We start from the raw sequence: 17,571 nt of genomic DNA, 5'->3' as shown, positions 1-17,571 counted from the left end.
TGTCTTGAGGTAGCAGTTGTTTGGGTGTCTGCTTTGGAGGCCTCTGCTGTTTAGGTAAATTTTTACTCAGAGCCTCCAGTATGTCTTTGTGTGTTTATGTGTTTGATTCAGTGGTGTGGTAGCATTATGTGAGGCTGGTTTTGTGGTGTGTGTAGTTGCCTTCTCCTCCTGTCTGGTCTTGCCAGTCCTGAGTTGAGAGAGCTCAGCCTCCAGTTTGGCTAAATAGCTGCATCTCTCGCAAGTATTTGTGTTATGTGGGAGGAGGAGAGGGTTGTCTGTGTACATGAGGCAGTTATAACATTGCCTCAAGATTCCCAGATTCACCAGCTGGACCGGAGAGGAGATTGACAACTGACCTTTGGACATGCTAGAATAATATTGGGAATTCCTTAATAATTGAAAACAAGGGCCAGTGGGGAGTGAGGGTGTAGTGCTTTTAATTTTTAGTGCTGACTTATATAATTGCTTTAGTGAGCAAGTGCCAGGTAACTTGAGTGCAATGTGTTACAAGTAACTAAATGCAAAACGACAAACAGTAACTTTCTTTCAAGTGAAACAAGGAAATAAGTACAGTAAGCAATGCAGATATCACTAGTGATCCACAGAAGCTGAGAAGCAGCGTATTAGGTGGAATTAGCTTCCAGGAAATAACAAGCAAACAAACAACAAGCATATAAACAAAGCTAGATTCAGCAGGCCTGGATCTAGTCTATGCTAGAGCAAACAAGGTGTACCAATTTCAGTAAGATACAGTTCAGATATTCAGGCACTATAAACCTCTAACCAGAAATTCCCAGCTCAGAAGGGCAGAGTCCAGCCTCTTCTCCCACAAGAGTGCAGACCACGAACCTTCTTAATGTAAAATAACTGGCCTGAAGCCCAAGTGCCTAAACCAGAACTAATACACTTGGACACTGGGCTCTCAATCAGCAGTTCCCAACTTAGAAGGATGAAAGCTACCTGTCCTGCCACCACAGTGCTTGCCACAAACCTTCCTAATGTAAAACAACTGGTCTGAAGCCCAAGTGCTTAATCCAAAAGGCTTAGAATGATAGCTACACTTTAATCAAGTTACAACCAAGCAGTAATAAATACAATTGAATACTTTAGAGAATGTCTGGATTAGTGCTCAAGTTACACAAACAACGCTAGATCCAGCAGGCTCGAATCCAGTCTATGCCACAGCAAACAAGGCACACCAACTTCAGTAAGAAGCAGTTCAGATATGCATGCACTATAAGCCTTTACCCAGAAATTCCCAGCTCAGAAGGGCAGAGTCCAGCCTCTCCTCCCACAAGAGTGCAGACCACGAACCCTCTTAATGTAAAATAACTGGCCTGAAAGCCCAAGTGCTTAAACCAGAATTAATACACTTTTAGAATAACAGACACTGAGCCCTCAATCAGCAGTTCCCAACCTAGAAGGATGCAAGCTACCTGTTCTGCCACAACAGTGCAGACCACAAACCCTCTCAGTGCAAAACAACTGGTCCGAAGCCCAAGTGTTTAAACCAAAAGGCTTAGAATGAGTTACACCAAGCAGTAATAAATACAATTGAGTATTTTTAAGATGATGCAAAAGTAAAATGAAGTAGGTAGAAACACAAGTACAGTAAAAGCAGATGAAATTTTTTTTTTTTATCTGAACAAGTGCTGAGATCAAAGAAACAGATTTGAGAGCTGAAACTAGAAAACTGGCTAGTTATAAGGAAAAAAAAAAAACAAGCTAGAAGGCTTCCCTCAAACACAGAAGGGCTTGGGGGCTCAGAAGCCTACAAATAGTCTATACCACTTAACAGGAAAGGCAGGAAATTAGCTTAATTTTTTTTTGTCAGTTTCCCAGATGCTCTCTTTGTACACAGTAGGAGTGCCTGAAATCAGAATATGATCTCACTGCACTCAGTTGAGTGAGCAAATGAGATGAGCCCAGAGGCAGGCTGAGGGGCGGGCAGTTTCAAGGCCACTAAGATTAACTGAAGAGCAGAAAAACTGCCAGCTCAGTTAAAATTCCTTCAACACAGTTTAAATCAAATTAAATACTGTATTTTTTTTTTTTTTTTAAAAGTGCAGATAAAGGTACTTAAATTCTCTTATACGTCCAGTTGAATATAACCAAGTTGTTAGCCGGCCAAAGCTGAGGTTTTAAAGCAGAAAATAATTTCACAATGCACCACTTAACTAGGCAAGGACAGGAAATCAAAGAATGTGGTTACACCCACACCTATACCCAACAAATTGACCATGTGTGGAAGAAACAGAGTAGATGTTATCACTTTAATTGGGAATTTTTACAGCAAGACAAGCACATTTACATGCCCTCAGACACCAGACAGGAGACACCTGTGAAATTAGGTATCCTAGTCTTCTTTTGAGAGACTCAGGAAATCAATACACAGTTTGTTTTACAAATCATTTAACTTGGTCTTGAAACTAAGTCTTACTAGGCTTGCACTAATGGTAAAAACTTACTCTCCAAGAACAATACATTTTTAGTATACAAATAGTAATAATCAAGAAAAAACATGAAGATATCAACATTGTACACAGCTAAGCTAAAACAGCTTGGCAAAGGTAAAAGGAGGGCACTAACCAAAAAGGGCCCAAGGCATTTAATGAGAAAAAAAACATCTGACAGCAATTTTAATCATATGAACATTCATAGTTTGTCTTTCGGCTTTTCCCGGGTTGCCACCCGCTAATGATTGGCAGTAGATTTTTACGAAACACAGACACACCAGCTCGACGATCAACCTTCAACAAAGGCACGCCCATTTACACACGCATGTCTTTCGAACGCTACCCAACCACGGGGAGGATATACAGACTCCACACACAAGGCACTCCCAAGCCCAGCCAAGAATTGAACGGGAAAACCTCTTGTTGTGAGGTAACAACGCTACCGCTGTACCACCGCGGCATCCCTATATGAACATTCATAGTAATAATGATAAAGAATGATATCCATCAATAAAAAAGTGGACTAAAGCAAAAGATTCTCAGTGACTATACTCAGCATAAAAAACTGCCTGGAACCATTTATGCATAATAACAAAGATCCGGAAAGAAACAGCACCCCAGTCCATTACAGGATGCACACACAGTCTGGGAAAGTTGTGATTGCCGCATGTTCCTAATCCCCGTGTCCTTAATGCCAAGAGTGAAAAGCTTTTATCAGACCTGGGTTCCAAACTCCTTACACATTGTTTCAGTGTAAGCCTTATCCCTAGGACAGTGTCATGCAGCTTCAAATGTTCCCCTACTTATTTCCATCCAAAGATTTCCAAGTACATCCATCAAGTACATGCATCCAGTGTAAGCCCAACGGTCAATGCAAGGTCCTTTCAGATCTAGCATTACGGCAAGTACACAACTTTCATAACCGATAACATCAGGCTCATCTTTCATAGTTCTTAGGACATAGTCCCAAGCTCTACCTAATGGATGGTCCTCACAGGAGAATATACCTTCAATAGCAGCAGCCTCCAAAGAAAATCCAGATCGGGAAAGGATAACCAGCTAATCTGCAAATATATTATTGAGAAAAATGCCCATCCTCAATAATGCAATAGTTGGAACACACTCTCTCTTTAGAATGGCCCTAACAGGAGTGCATGTTCTTGTTAGGGTCTAAAGACGTTGAAATTGCTTTCCTGTAATCAAAGTGCAAAGCAAAACATTTCAGTTCACCCTGGGTTATTATCAGCCTCTCCCCTGATTTGTATTAATTCTACCTCACAGAGAACAGCGTCTAAAAGTTGTATTAACTTTATGGCTCAGCATCAGGATGAGGTGTTGCACACCAACGCAGTCTTTACTGTTCAACAGTCCTAACGGCATTACGTTATATTGCTCCCCTATTAAAACTGCACCAAACATTCCTTGCATCCATAATATACAATATTCTTCTTGATTACACTTAATAGTGATCAATTTGCTGCATATTGCTTCCACTACTAAACAATTCTGCCGAATGACAAATTGCAATACAATAAAAATGTAATACTTATATTCTAATACCAGGTATTACAGAAATGCTGCTATCAAATGGCCGATGCCATATTACTTCACTACTAAATAGTGTACCAACTGACATCTGCAAAACCTACAAGTTAAAGTGAAATATCTGTTGTGTTTATATTTGACTACTCCTTCTCCCTATCAGGCATCAGACAATACCAAACAGTAGTATATGTTGCTTTCTACTAGTCATCTTTTTCAACTACATGAACTAAAAAATGAACTGGCACCTCACCTAAGTGTCATGTTTAATCATAGCCTCACCTCAGGCTTCTTTTGCCCACTGAGTGGCACACAGCTACAGTTATCACACTCCACAAGGGGGGAATCCACCTTGGATCCCGGGAACTACCGTCCCATCAGTCTGACAAGCCTGATCTGCAAGGGCATGGAATGCATTATCATGGAACTTAAACAAAGACATTGTCAACCTTCAAACACTGGACCCCACCCAGTCTGGGTTTATGAAGGGCCGATCTTGTCTCCTGAACCTGACCGACTTCTTCAAATCAGTCTCCAGAGTTGTGGACAAGGGTAAGGCGGTCCACACAGCCTATCTGGACCTTGCCAAGGCCTTCGACACCATTCCCCCACTCTGGAATCATAGAACAACCTTACTAAGCTGGACATAAATCCCTATGTCACTCGATGGGTTGCCAACTGGCTTACTGACAGAACCTAGACTGTAAAAGTAGCCGACTCCAAATCCAGCTCCAGACAAATGGAGTACCTCAGGGTTCAGTCCTGGGACCACTCTTGTTTGGCATCTACTTCTCTGAAGTACAGGCCAACACTAAGGGACTCTGGCTAATAAAGTTTGCAGGTTCGCAGAGGACTTGAAACTGGGAGCCATTATTGAATCCCCAAATGATGTGGATATTCTACAAAAGGGCCTTACAGAAACAGATAACTGGTGCCAGAGCCATGGGCTCAAGCTTAATGCCAAGAAAAGTATAGTTATCCCCTTTGGAAAAAAACATGTACCCATGAATTACCACATAGGTGGCAGTACACTAAACATCGAAAGTGTGATGAGAGACTTAAGGACACAGGTGGACAGTGATCTCCCTTTCAATAACCACATCACCACAACAGTCAGGAAATCCTATGTGGCACACCTCATCACTAAGGGCTTCTCATCCAGAAAAAAGGAGATAATTGTCCCACTGTACTCATCCCTCATTAGACCCATTATAGAGTATAATGCCCAGTTTGGTATGTACCTCACAAGGCATCTGCAACAGCTAGAAAGGCCACAGAAATACCTCACTAAAAGAATCACAGGCCTAAAGCAGATGCCATATGCTGACAGTCTAAAAAAAAAACTCCAGCTATACTCTGTGGCATATTGCCTACTCAGAGGCGATCTCTGTTTAACATACAAAGGCCATGTCAAACCCTGAGCTGTTGGACATGCTCCACTTAAAGAAATCCCAATCCCTCAGAGCCACACGCTCCAGGGATCTAAACCTTGTCATCACAATGAACAAAACATGCTGGAGGGATAGGTTCCTGACCCAGAGACTCCCCATACTCTGGAACAGACTTGCCCATACATGTCAAGCAGAGCGCCTCCTTGGCCCTCTTCAAAAGGAACCTTGATGATTGGATGGGAGATCAGGAATTCACCCGTCATGTCAGTCGCCCTGCTAGACAGGGGTCCAGAGAAGTAAATATTGTGGGAAGAAATATCCAGGGAATTGTTATGGCTAGGCTTGTATATGCCCTAGGGCCAATAGTCTAGTACAAACCTATAAACCTATGAATCTATGAACAAATACATTGGCAGGATAGAATTTATAAATCATCCAGATGCTAAACAGATTTGTGAGTGATTCCATACATAAAACCATCACACACTAAACTGTTGTGTCCACTGAAATGCACAGAGCTTAGTACCAGAACACTACATTGATTGTCTCACAGACAGCATCTACCCCTGGGATGTAGTACTTCAGCTGTGTTTCCATCACATCACTCCATTACAACACTACCGCTACTACATAAAACATCAACTGGCAATGACAAACACAGCAATTTCCTGGAACCACTGTTCAAAGTTTATTAAGCAGCATGTTATTTCTTAATTAGGGCTTTAATCCACAAGATGATAAAGTCCACACAGAAGTACTTTAACGCAAGTGTACAAGTAAAAAAAAAACAAAACCACTCTTTCCAAGGTATGTTTTGAAAACTAGTGATCCTTAGCAGCACGTGTTATGATAATGTAGTAATTTGAGTTAATCACTCCAGTGGTGTGCAGGGATAAACCCGAGTTCAATTAACAGGTCTGGTGATTGACAGAGAGACCGACAGGGAAGGTAAGTGCCCACATGGACATCTCCCATGCAGATTCCTGGAGAAAACCGAGGATGTCAAGGTGCTGGTGGGTAGATATGGCTGAGCTACTGCAAAGGCAGGTAGGCCAATATGCTACAAAGTTCCCTCACTGCAATACCATCTCTACAGATGTAACCACAGTCACCAAAAGGGGGGGTCTCAGATAGGGCATAATGGATCCCTCAGTTTGAAAAATGACAGTTCAGCTCAGCTCTCTCAGGGCATTCCAAGGATCGAGTCTGTCCACAGCAAAAAGGCTGTATTAGTCTAGTGGTGGAGTGGAGCAGCCAGTAGACAGAGCTATGGATGAGGAATACTAGGACAGCTGTCCGAAAGGAGGCAGGAGACCAAAAAAAGGAAAAGTTGTCTTTCTAAACAGTAATACAGTTTTGTACACTATTTAAAAAGCACATATGTGCGTTCACATGCACACACACTATTCATTAGAAAACAAAGATTGCACTTTCATAAATGCCACAGTTCTACAGACTGTAACACAAACGAGCTTTCATGTAACAAAGCATACTGCTTCCTAAACAGGAGCAAGCTAAATGACTAGGAGGAGGACACCACCTATGAAAATGAGACACTACTAAGAGTGTAGCCAAAAACTCAAAGAAGCACCTCACCAAGATTTTCCACAGTCCAGGGTCCTAAACCAAGACATGCACACTTTATATTGTCAACTGAAATATTTTATTAACTGCTTGATCAGTAAGAAATATTTGTTAAAGAGTTTAAGGCATTTCTCCTTACAGGTGGACAGAACTGTGCATCAGCTATCCAGTCTGCAACATTTTTTATTTAAATAATTAGAATCAATACAAGTGAATTTCACTCCCCCTGAGCATTTCAACATTAACAGTTGTGTTACATAAAAAGGCTGGGTTTAAAGGGGGCAGCAGCTCCTAATATAGTCTATATTGACTTTGTATAAATCTTTTTAATTTCTGAGTAAAAACGTACATACAGTGTGGTAAATTAAATTTAGTTACAAGTATGCTATGCTTGCAAACCACTGTATGGTTGACTATACTCTAAAAGACATTTCTCATTAAAAGTACAAATCACAACACAGCACTCGTGTGTTTTTAAGGGCCCTTTTAGGTGTATAACGTTTTGCATTCCAAATGTGTTAATGCTGTGGCATTACTTCTCTCAAATGTCCTCATGTCTGCAAAATGTTCCAACTTTTGCCAAACAGTTTTGCTCTGACATTGGTAAAAATATATTTCCTTATAAATCAGTAAATATTACACTTATCGATAATATGTTCAATACTTATTACTGTTCAAAACTGCGTGCTTATGCAAAACCTGTTACCCTATTAACTTTTTGCAGTTGCATCCCTTCACTTCATACCAAACCTTAAATGTGTAGATTTCAACCCCATGTCCTAGCATACAGTTAATCAATTCAGACACCGTGAAAAGATGTTGCCACAAATATGATTAGAGAAATGCTCATTACACCTCTACAGATACCGTTTGACCCACTACACTGAAAATATAAATTTCTAAAATTATGGAAAAAGAGTCGTGATGCTTTTGATAGACACTGTTAAAAAACGTACTCAGCTCAGTACACTGACGATGTCAGGGTACACCCCAGGATAACCGAGTCGATAACCTAATGCCGCACAGCTTCCATGCTTGGACAGTGGAAGTGAGAAATGGTCCAGTTGTAATGCCAACCTCAATGACACTCGGCTAACAAGGAGAATAACCAGGTGCTGTGAAATGCTGCTGCTGGATATTAAGCATGAATCACAACATGTATTTATACCCACTCACGTATGAAGTGATGACAGCTCACAACAAGAAACACAATGCACCCCAAAACTATCCGAGGTTCTACGCTAACCAAACACACTGCCACACATAAATGCTTCCTAGTTAATATGAAGCCCAACTGATGATGACAACCACACAGCGGAACGAGCAGCCGGTAAAAAATTAACACACCGGACTAGATATTCTGAGACACCGTGCTTCCCATGAGCGAGCCCTGCGACTTAATTAGGATTGGGAAAGGACTCCAACTGATGCAGAAACTGTACGCCAGTCTGCTCCTTTTACGAAAAAAAGCAACAGCCTCGAGTTCAGAAAAAGTAACCAAACTTGGGCTGACCGACAGAGAAAAAAAATACTGCAACGATGTCTATGAGCACTTCCGCTTCCTGGGTAAACCCGGTCACCACGGCCTCACTTACCTCTGAGGTTATCTCAGGATACGAGTGATGCGCCCAACAAATAAGGTGGGCAGCCAAGGTCAGGTCCAGGACGTGGTTAGTTTTCAACAAATCTGGGCCACTTTTAAAATATTAGTAGTATTAACTTGCGACATTGCAGAATAAGAGAAAGTGAACTGACATTAATGCTCTGAAGTAAAAAGTCTACAACTCGTAATTAATGTAATTGTTAGTATTAAGCGTAATTCACCACTTTTAGGAGGGATTAAGACGGACATGTCTAAAATGCGAGTCATAATTGTAACAGCGAAACCGTTTTAGCTCATATAGAATTACAGGAGTTACAAAGACAAGTCTGTAAACCAATTGTTCCTTGGCAATGATGACTGAAAGCTTAGTGTCTATTATTCTAAACGTGTATTAGTTCTGGTTTAAGCACTTGGCCCAGGTGGTCTGCACTTTTGTGGGAGGAGAGGGTAGATTCTTCCCTTCTGGGATGGGAGTTTCTGGTTAAAGGCTTATTGTGCCTGCTTATTTGAACCGTTTCTTTCTGAAATTGGTTTGCTGTAGCATCGACTAAATTCAGACCTGCTGTATCTAATTTTTTTTTTTTGGAGATGGTTCCCCTGCACCCTAGTGGCAGGAGTGTGCAGTTAGAACTTTGATCGAAGACTGCTGGAACAGGGCTCAGATTTTAGCTTTTTATTGGTTAATTTGTTTAAATCTAGTTTGCTCATTTGCAACTGTTAAATTAAAAAAAAATATATATATATATATATATATATATATATATATATACACACACACACACACACACACACACTTTATGCATCCGCGCTGAGCTAAGAGTTTTAGCAGTAAAATCTGTTTCGTTGAGTTCAGCACTTGTTCAGAACTCATCATAAGCAGTAAATAAGCTACAAATTACTACAGCACTCAACTTTCCTCACTTATCTAGAGAAAAACAGTTTTTAGTACTTAATAAATAAGTACCTATCCAGGCACGTCGAAAGGTCAGCTCCCGGTGTTTTCTCCTGTCTACCTGATGAATCTGGGCAATTGCCTCATGTACACAGACAACCCTCTCCTCCTACCACCAAACACTACAACCTGTGAGAGATGCACTTGTATAGCCAAACTGGAAGCACAACTCTCTTCAACCAAGACTGGACTAGACAGTCAAGAGGAGTAGGTAAACACTTGCACCACACCACACTCATCATATAGTCTCTCAAAACCTACACCACCAAAACACGAAACACACACCTACATTCGCGGAGGCTCTCAATAAAAATCTGCTCAAGCAACAGATACCTCCAAAGCAGAAACGCAAGCAACCTCCACCCCCAACACAACCCAAATGACACATAGCCCACAAACTCAGTGTGCCACTCAACCACAGCCAATAAGGCATAACAACGTACCCAACACTCTAGTCATAGGTGACTCTATAGTCAGGTACGCTGATGTTCCACTCACCAGGCTAAACAAGGAGAAAGTTACCGTCAGCTGCCTGTTGGGTGCCAGGATCCACTACATAACGCACAAACTCAGGTCACTCCACAACAAGTACAAATATGTCTCTGTTATTGTCCATGTTGGTGTGAATGACCCGAGACGTACCTTCCTGGACTATATGAAGAGAGACATGGAGGAGCTCTCCGGTCTTGTAGCCCAGGCAGGTATGACCCTAGCCCTGGAATAGCATCCTGCAATCACCCAGAATGATACCATAGTACAAGGACAAAATGATTGACTTCAACAATTGGCTAAGCTTCTGGTGTCATTCTAAGGGGATCCAGTATCTATCTGCCTGGGATGACATGATCAACAGACCACAATGCTTTGCCAGTGATGGCCTGCACCGGTCGGCCTTGGGATTCCGGATACTGGCCAGGGCTCTTGCCACCCCTGTAGTGCCTTTTTAGACAAGGTTCAAATGACAACTTCACCACCTTAACAGGAACAAACAAGCAAGCAAAATCTGAGGGTAAAGCTACTCAATGCTAGAAATCAATCTCAAAATGCATTCACTTGAAGCACTCCTTAAAATAGAGAACATTGGCATCTGTGCAATGACACGAGACCTGGTTCAAGGCTCCAGAGAGCACCCCTGCATTACCAGGCTACAATTCATACCACAACTTTCAGCCACCTAACCTGGACCAAAACACTAAAGGCGTAGGCGTATCCATATTCATTAAGGATAGCCACACTTCCAGGCTAGTTGCTTAGCATAATGCATCCGAGATTATCCAAGTGCAACTAACTCTGGGCAAGACTGCAATCCAAATTGTAACTTGCTACAGATCGCCCACCATGCCCCAGGATTCCCACTCCTCATTTCTTGATACACTGGAAAATATTAGGGTACAACCCAACACCCTACTAATGGGTGATTTCAACTACCCTACCATTAACTGGGAAAACTACTCATGTACCAACTCTTTTGCTCAACATTTTCTGGAATTCATAAATTCCAATGCCTTGGATCAACTTATTCACACCCCCACCAGGGGTAGCAATATCCTAGACCTGGTCATTACCAACATGGGCGGCCGGTGTTCCACACCAGAGGTCAATTCCTTGTTGGTCAGATCTGACCACAAGCTAATCACCCTAGACATCCACATCCCACCCCCCCCCATTAGGGAAACCACCATAAAAAAATTCTCCAAATCCAACTTCACACTTCTTAAGACAGAAGTGGCAAACTTCACGACACCTATGCAGATGGACAATACAGTTACGACTGCTAAATCCTACACAAATGCACTTTATAAGCACCTACACGAGTGCATGGATTGTGCTATCCCTAACAGAACCAAGATGTTATCCTCCAAAAAAAGGAAGCCAATCTGGTGGTCCCCTGTCATAAACAAACTCCACAACAGAAGAAAGAAACTGTTGCAAAAAAAAACAGAGAGAGTAAAATCCCATGATTGGAGAAACTCGCTGGTCAGCCTCAGTAAGATGCTGAGATCCCTCATAAAATCCTCCAAAGCTAGTTACGAAAACAAAACGCCACTGATTCTAAACACAACCACAAAGCATTCTATAGCTATGTCAAGAATCTCAATGGCAACACTCAGATCTGCTCTTGAGTTACAGCACAATGGCACTAAATATACAGAACCAACTGATATTGCCAACATCCTGGCAGATAGGTTCAGTGCTAACGTTACCCCCATCTCACCCCCTAAAGGACCAATCTCTATACCAGAAGAATGCAAAGTTCCTGTAATCATAGCTGCACAGGTAAAAAACACACTCTCCAAAGTCAAGAACACAGCATCATTGGACCTGATGACATCCCAGGCTGCATTCTACATGAACTCCAGAATGAACTGGCACCCCACCTAAGCACCATGTTCAATCATAGCCTAACCTCAGACTTTGTGCCCACTGAATGGCGCATAGCGACAGTTAGCCCACTCCACAAAGGGGGAGCCACCACAGACCCTGGGAACTACCGCCCCATTGGCCTAACGAGCCTGGTCTGCAAGGCCATGGAACGTATCATCATGGATTTTGTACACAAAGACATTGGTAATCTCCAAACTCTGGACCCACCCAGCTCGGGTTTGTAAAAGGCAGATCATGTCTCCTAAACCTGATAGACTTCTTTGAAGCAGTCACCAAAGCCATAGACGAGGGTAAGGTGGTTCACACAGTCTATCTAGATCTCGCCAAGGCTTTTGACACCATCGCCCACTCTGAAATTACAGATAAACTCACTAAACTAAATTGGGTATAAATCCCTTTGTCACAAGATGGGTTGCCAACTGGCTCACAGACAGAACCTACACTGTGAAAGTAGCAGACTCCAAATCTGACTTCAGACCAGTGACAAGTGGAGTACCACAGGGTTCAGTCCTGGGTCCTCTCCTGTTTGGTATCTACTTCTCTGAAGTACAGGCTAACGACGTTCATAGAGGACTGCTAACTGGGTGCCATAATCGAAACTCCTAATGATGTGGACATCCTACAAAAGGGCCTCACGGAGACAGATGCCTGGTATCAAGCCATGGCGTCAAGTTCAATGCCAAAAAGTACATTGTCACCCCCTTTGTAAAAACTCTGTACCCATGAGTTACCACATAGGTGGTAGTCTACTTAACACCGAAAGTGTGATAAGAGACCTTGGGACACAGGTGGACAGTAGTCTCTCCTTTGATAAATCACACCACAGTAGTCAGGAAATCCTTCTATGTGGCACACCTCATCACAAAAGGTTTCTTATCCAGGAAAAGAAAGAGGTCATTGTTCCCCTCTACTCGTCACTCATTAGACCCATTATAAGCGTACAACGCCCCTTTTGGTATGTACCTCACAAGACATCTACAACAATTGGAAAGGCTGCAGAAATACCTCACAAAGAGGATTACCGGCCTCAAACAGATGTCCTATGCAGACTGTCTCAAAATACTCCAGGATTTACTCCGTCGCATATCTCCTACTCAGAGACTATCTCTGCCTAACATACAAAGCTATGTGCCAAGCCAAGAGCTGTTGGACATGCTCCACTTAAAGAAATCCCAATCCCTCAGAGCTACACGCTCTAGGGACCTAAACATGGTCACTACAATAAACAGAACATGTTGGAGGGATAGATTCCTGTCCCTGAGACTTCCCATACTCTGAAACAAACTATCTATCTATATCAAACAAAGCTCCTCATTAGCACTCTTCAAGAAAAATCTTGATGACTGGATGGGAAATAGGATATTCACCGCGGGAATCACCTGTGTGGCTCTGCTCGACAGGGGCACAGGAAAATAATTTTCTTGGATGGTGAAAGCCAGGGTACCTTTTTGGCTAGGCTTACATAGGCCCTACGGCCAATAGCATAGTATACCTATGAACCTATACCCACCCTCAACATGTAACAGCAGCCATTCAGTATACCATTAAGAAAGTCTAGTAATGGAGGACAACCGTAGCAGTACACTAGCATGCGAAAGCAGTAGCAACCCCACACGTATATCTGCTCAGCATAACTCTCAAGTGTACCTCATTATGAGGAATGTATCTCATTTGGGGTCTTAAAATGTTCATGTCCCTCGAGGTTCCACATTGAAAGGGTCTGATGCACATTCTGTTATGATTTTTTTTAACTGATATCCATGGTGAATACAAGTGAATCATATTAATTCATTAAAATACATTTTTTATAAGTAAAATCAGCATATTTTAACCATCCTATGACTTTCTGGTTGAAGTTGTTGGAATGCCATTAGTATGTGTTCCACATTTTGCCCATTTGTTCCACATCATGAGGGCTGGTGTTCCTCATTCTGGGGATGGAAGGTTGAGACCTATGCTGCTCAGTTTCATTACTTTTGAAACTACCACGGGTGGGTGAGTTCAGAAGAGTGGAAGCTCCCCTTACATACATTAACAGCATCAGTTCAGTATTAATGGCATGGGAGGGAGGCTGTTGCTCCCTCAACCCCCTGCACAGTTAACTACTCCATTTCACTGTTTTTGCAACAGGGGTGGGTGGGTGGGGGGGGGCTTGACGTGACTGAAGCCACCCTTACATGAGTAATGGCAGCAGTACTGTTGGCAAAATTACAAAATGAATTCAAGCTGCTTGCCGTTTTACAAATTCTGGTGTTCTCAGTTTATTTCAGTATTGTAAATGGTATTTTACAGTTTTATGATTTTAAAAACTACTTGAATGTTTAGTTATTGGCAGGGTATGGATAGACAAAGGCAAGGTTTGCTACCACACATCCTGTTGGTTACACTCCTTCATAATCACCTCTCTCTTGTATGCTTGGCCAAGGCCTTTTCAAAGGAGCTATAACCTAGATAAAATATGGCTCTGTTCTTGCTTAAAACCAGGGTATATCCCTAAATGTGAACAAGTACCTTATCACTACTTATACCTCCTTACTTTTCCTTCTTCATTTACCCTTACTGCTATCCAATTCTCTTCCCTGACTTTCTCTCCAAATATATCCTAAACCTGTTTTCCCCTCACTTCATATTGCAATTCCTATTTGTATTGGACTAACCTACCTTTAATTTTTTTACAACTGTCTAAAATTTCTCTAAAATGTTAAATGTCATACACCTTCGTAACCAATGTTTTTTATATTATAATTTATTATAAATTATTTAAACTGTGGATGGTTTTGTTTTATTTTTGAAGATTGTAAAATTATTGTTCTTAAAATGTTTTTTTTTAATAATTTGGAGCTTTTCTCTCCGGGCCTCCACTGAAAATGGGCTTCTACCCAGTCAGACTTTCCCAGTAATCAAATGTCAATAAATAAATAAAACAGACTAGGTCTTTCAAACTGACAAAACTATGGAAAAATCCTTTTCTTTATTTATTAACCAGCCCTGTCAATGTCTAGGTGTTTCATTTTACATACAGACTTCCTAACCTTCTTCACTGGGTCAAGAGGGAAATCCAAATGAGAGAAAGTTTATTTTATATATGTTGATCAGCAGTGGTCCAGGGACCCTTTTCAGACTTGACCCAGGCTAAAATGGCTCAAACACAACCACAAGTTGCTAGATTCAACCTTCCAGCAATATAACTGTACACCAGCTTGCACAGACATGGCTCACACAACAGTTAGAAGGAAAAATAATCTTGAAGTATAGATGAGGCTAATAAATGAACATTAATTTTTTTGAAAAGACCAGCTCTAGTACTAAAGAGTGTGTGTGTGTGTGTTGGTGGGTGGGGGGCTCTAGAACCAAATGAAAAAGATGTATTCTCAGAATAAGGGAGAAAAAAATCAATACAAAATTTGAGTGGCATGACAGCTGAAGAAGAAGCAACCAGAAAAGTATTTACTCAGAAAATACCAGACTAATCTGTAGTAATGACTGGAGATATCCTGGGACAGACTTGTCAAAACAGTGCATTATGACTGGAGGAAGGGTGTTTGGCAGCCTGGAAAAATGTTACCTTCCAAGTGGTACGTCGTCCTACGGACATGCATTTGGCAGACAATGTGGAGTCTGAATAAAGTCCAAAAGAAGTACTTGCATGTAGGAGGACTAAGACTAGAACCAAGAGAACAACTCCACCTGTTATTGTGTAAATTGATCCCTTCATATCTCCCTAACATGAACTTGCACACCACTATATTCCTCCCCCCTACCACTTCTGGTCTCTAGTCTCAAGACGCATCTCCTCCCTCCATCCTTGGCACCATTATGTTCCTCCAACCTACCACTTCTGGTCTGCAGTCTCAGTTCACATCCCCTCCCTCCATCCTTGGCACAATTATGTTTCTCCTGTCCAACACTTCTGATCTCTAGTCTCAGGTCATATTCCCTGACTACATTCTATGCCATATTAACTTGTTTCTCCCACCTACCACGTTCGGTGTCTATTATCTCCTCCCTCTATCCTATGCACCATTGCCATGTTCCTCAAAGCTACCACTTCTGGTCTCTAGTTGCAGATCATATCCCCACCCTCCTCTGCACCATGACATAGTCATCCTACCTACCACTTCTGGCCTCTAGTCTCAGGTCATATCCCCTCCCTCCTCTGCACCATGACACAGTCATCCTACCTACCACTTCTGGCCTCTAGTCGCAGATCATATCCCCTCCCTCCTCTGCACCATGACACAGTCATCCTACCTACCACTTCTGGCCTCTAGTCTCAGGTCATATCCCCTCCCTCCTCTGCACCATGACACAGTCATCCTACCTACCACTTCTGGCCTCTAGTCTCAGGTCATATCCCCTCTCCCTCCATCCTACGTCCCTTACTGATGGCTCTTCTCTGGACTCTTCCTTGTAGCTTGATGTACTTCTATTGTGTGGCCTCCAAGACTCACATGGCACTCAAGCTATTATCTGACCAGGGCGCTGCAGAGTGGAAACATAACCTGTCTGCTTCTGGAGTCGAATCCTCTGTGGATGCAACTCAACAGTCAGTCAGTCTGTTGCTGCTGCTGCTACAGCCTGCTCACTCTGCTCCTGCTGTCCTATTACAGGCGTGACCAACACACACATATCCTCTCCGTTATCATTATTTCCCCCCACGCACATATCCTCTCTGCTCTGTTACCATTATTTCCTCCTCGCACATATCCTCTGTGCTCTGTTACCATTATTTCCTCCTCGCACATATCCTCTGTGCTCTGTTACCATTATTTCCTCCTCGCACATATCCTCTGTGCTCTGTTACCATTATTTCCTCCTCGCACATATCCTCTCTGCTCTGTTACCATTATTTCCTCCTCGCACATATCCTCTCTGCTCTGTTACCATTATTTCCTCCTCGCACATATCCTCTCTGCTCTGTTACCATTATTTCCTCCTCGCACATATCCTCTCTGCTCTGTTACCATTATTTCCTCCTCGCACATATCCTCTCTGCTCTGTTACCATTATTTCCTCCTCGCACATATCCTCTCCGTTACCATTATTTCCTCCTCGCACATATCCTCTCTGCTCTGTTACCATTATTTCCTCCTCGCACATATCCTCTCTGCTCTGTTACCATTATTTCCTCCTCGCACATATCCTCTCTGCTCTGTTACCATTATTTCCTCCTCCCACATCATACTGCACACCATGGTTGCGTCTGCCCAAGTGCAGTGTTTTGCATGTGTTTGCAGTGAACCTCAACTGCCACCTTTTAAGACTCTTCCCTCCTCCATAAAGAGGTTGAACCTGCTCTATATTCCTTAAGATATGTTGGGGACACCAACAAATAAGGGTACTGGACCCAGGACTGACCCCTGTGGCACTCCACTTAGTCACTTCCCCCAATTCTTACACTGTCCTCATCACAGGTCTGGGGTTCTACTTTTCATACTTGGGTTTTAATGCATTTATGACTAGTGACAAGTTGGTTAACTAGGAGGCCTGTATACTTATATTCAGTGACATGTCGAAGAGGATTACAAGAAGGATCAATATTATTATGCACGCAAGTCTCTCAACAGGTACTGTTATGACTCTGACATAGTCCATGTTGGAGTGAATTACTTGAACGTACCTCCCTGGACTATATGAAGAGAGACATTATCAAGCTTG

General features: G+C 42.3%; 1 protein-coding gene across 3 annotated transcripts in view; it reads right to left on the bottom strand.

The window, feature by feature from the left end:
• Positions 1-17,571, bottom strand: part of PHKG2 (phosphorylase kinase catalytic subunit gamma 2) — a 556,437-nt gene that overhangs the window by 525,973 nt on the left and 12,893 nt on the right. The window contains exon 1 of one of the 3 annotated variants that reach the window (XM_044086637.1): positions 8,321-8,455. The exons of 1 other annotated variant lie outside the window; for it this stretch is intronic. The gene's annotated coding sequence lies outside the window, so the exon portion shown is untranslated. One more of the 3 variants, XM_044086636.1, reaches the window with a different exon arrangement.

This window comes from Protopterus annectens, chromosome 10.part0 (genome assembly GCF_019279795.1).
Source record: "Protopterus annectens isolate FY-2018-M chromosome 10.part0, PAN1.0, whole genome shotgun sequence".
Classification (NCBI taxonomy): domain Eukaryota; kingdom Metazoa; phylum Chordata; order Ceratodontiformes; family Protopteridae; genus Protopterus; species Protopterus annectens.
This window is presented reverse-complemented; position numbering and strand designations above follow the sequence as displayed.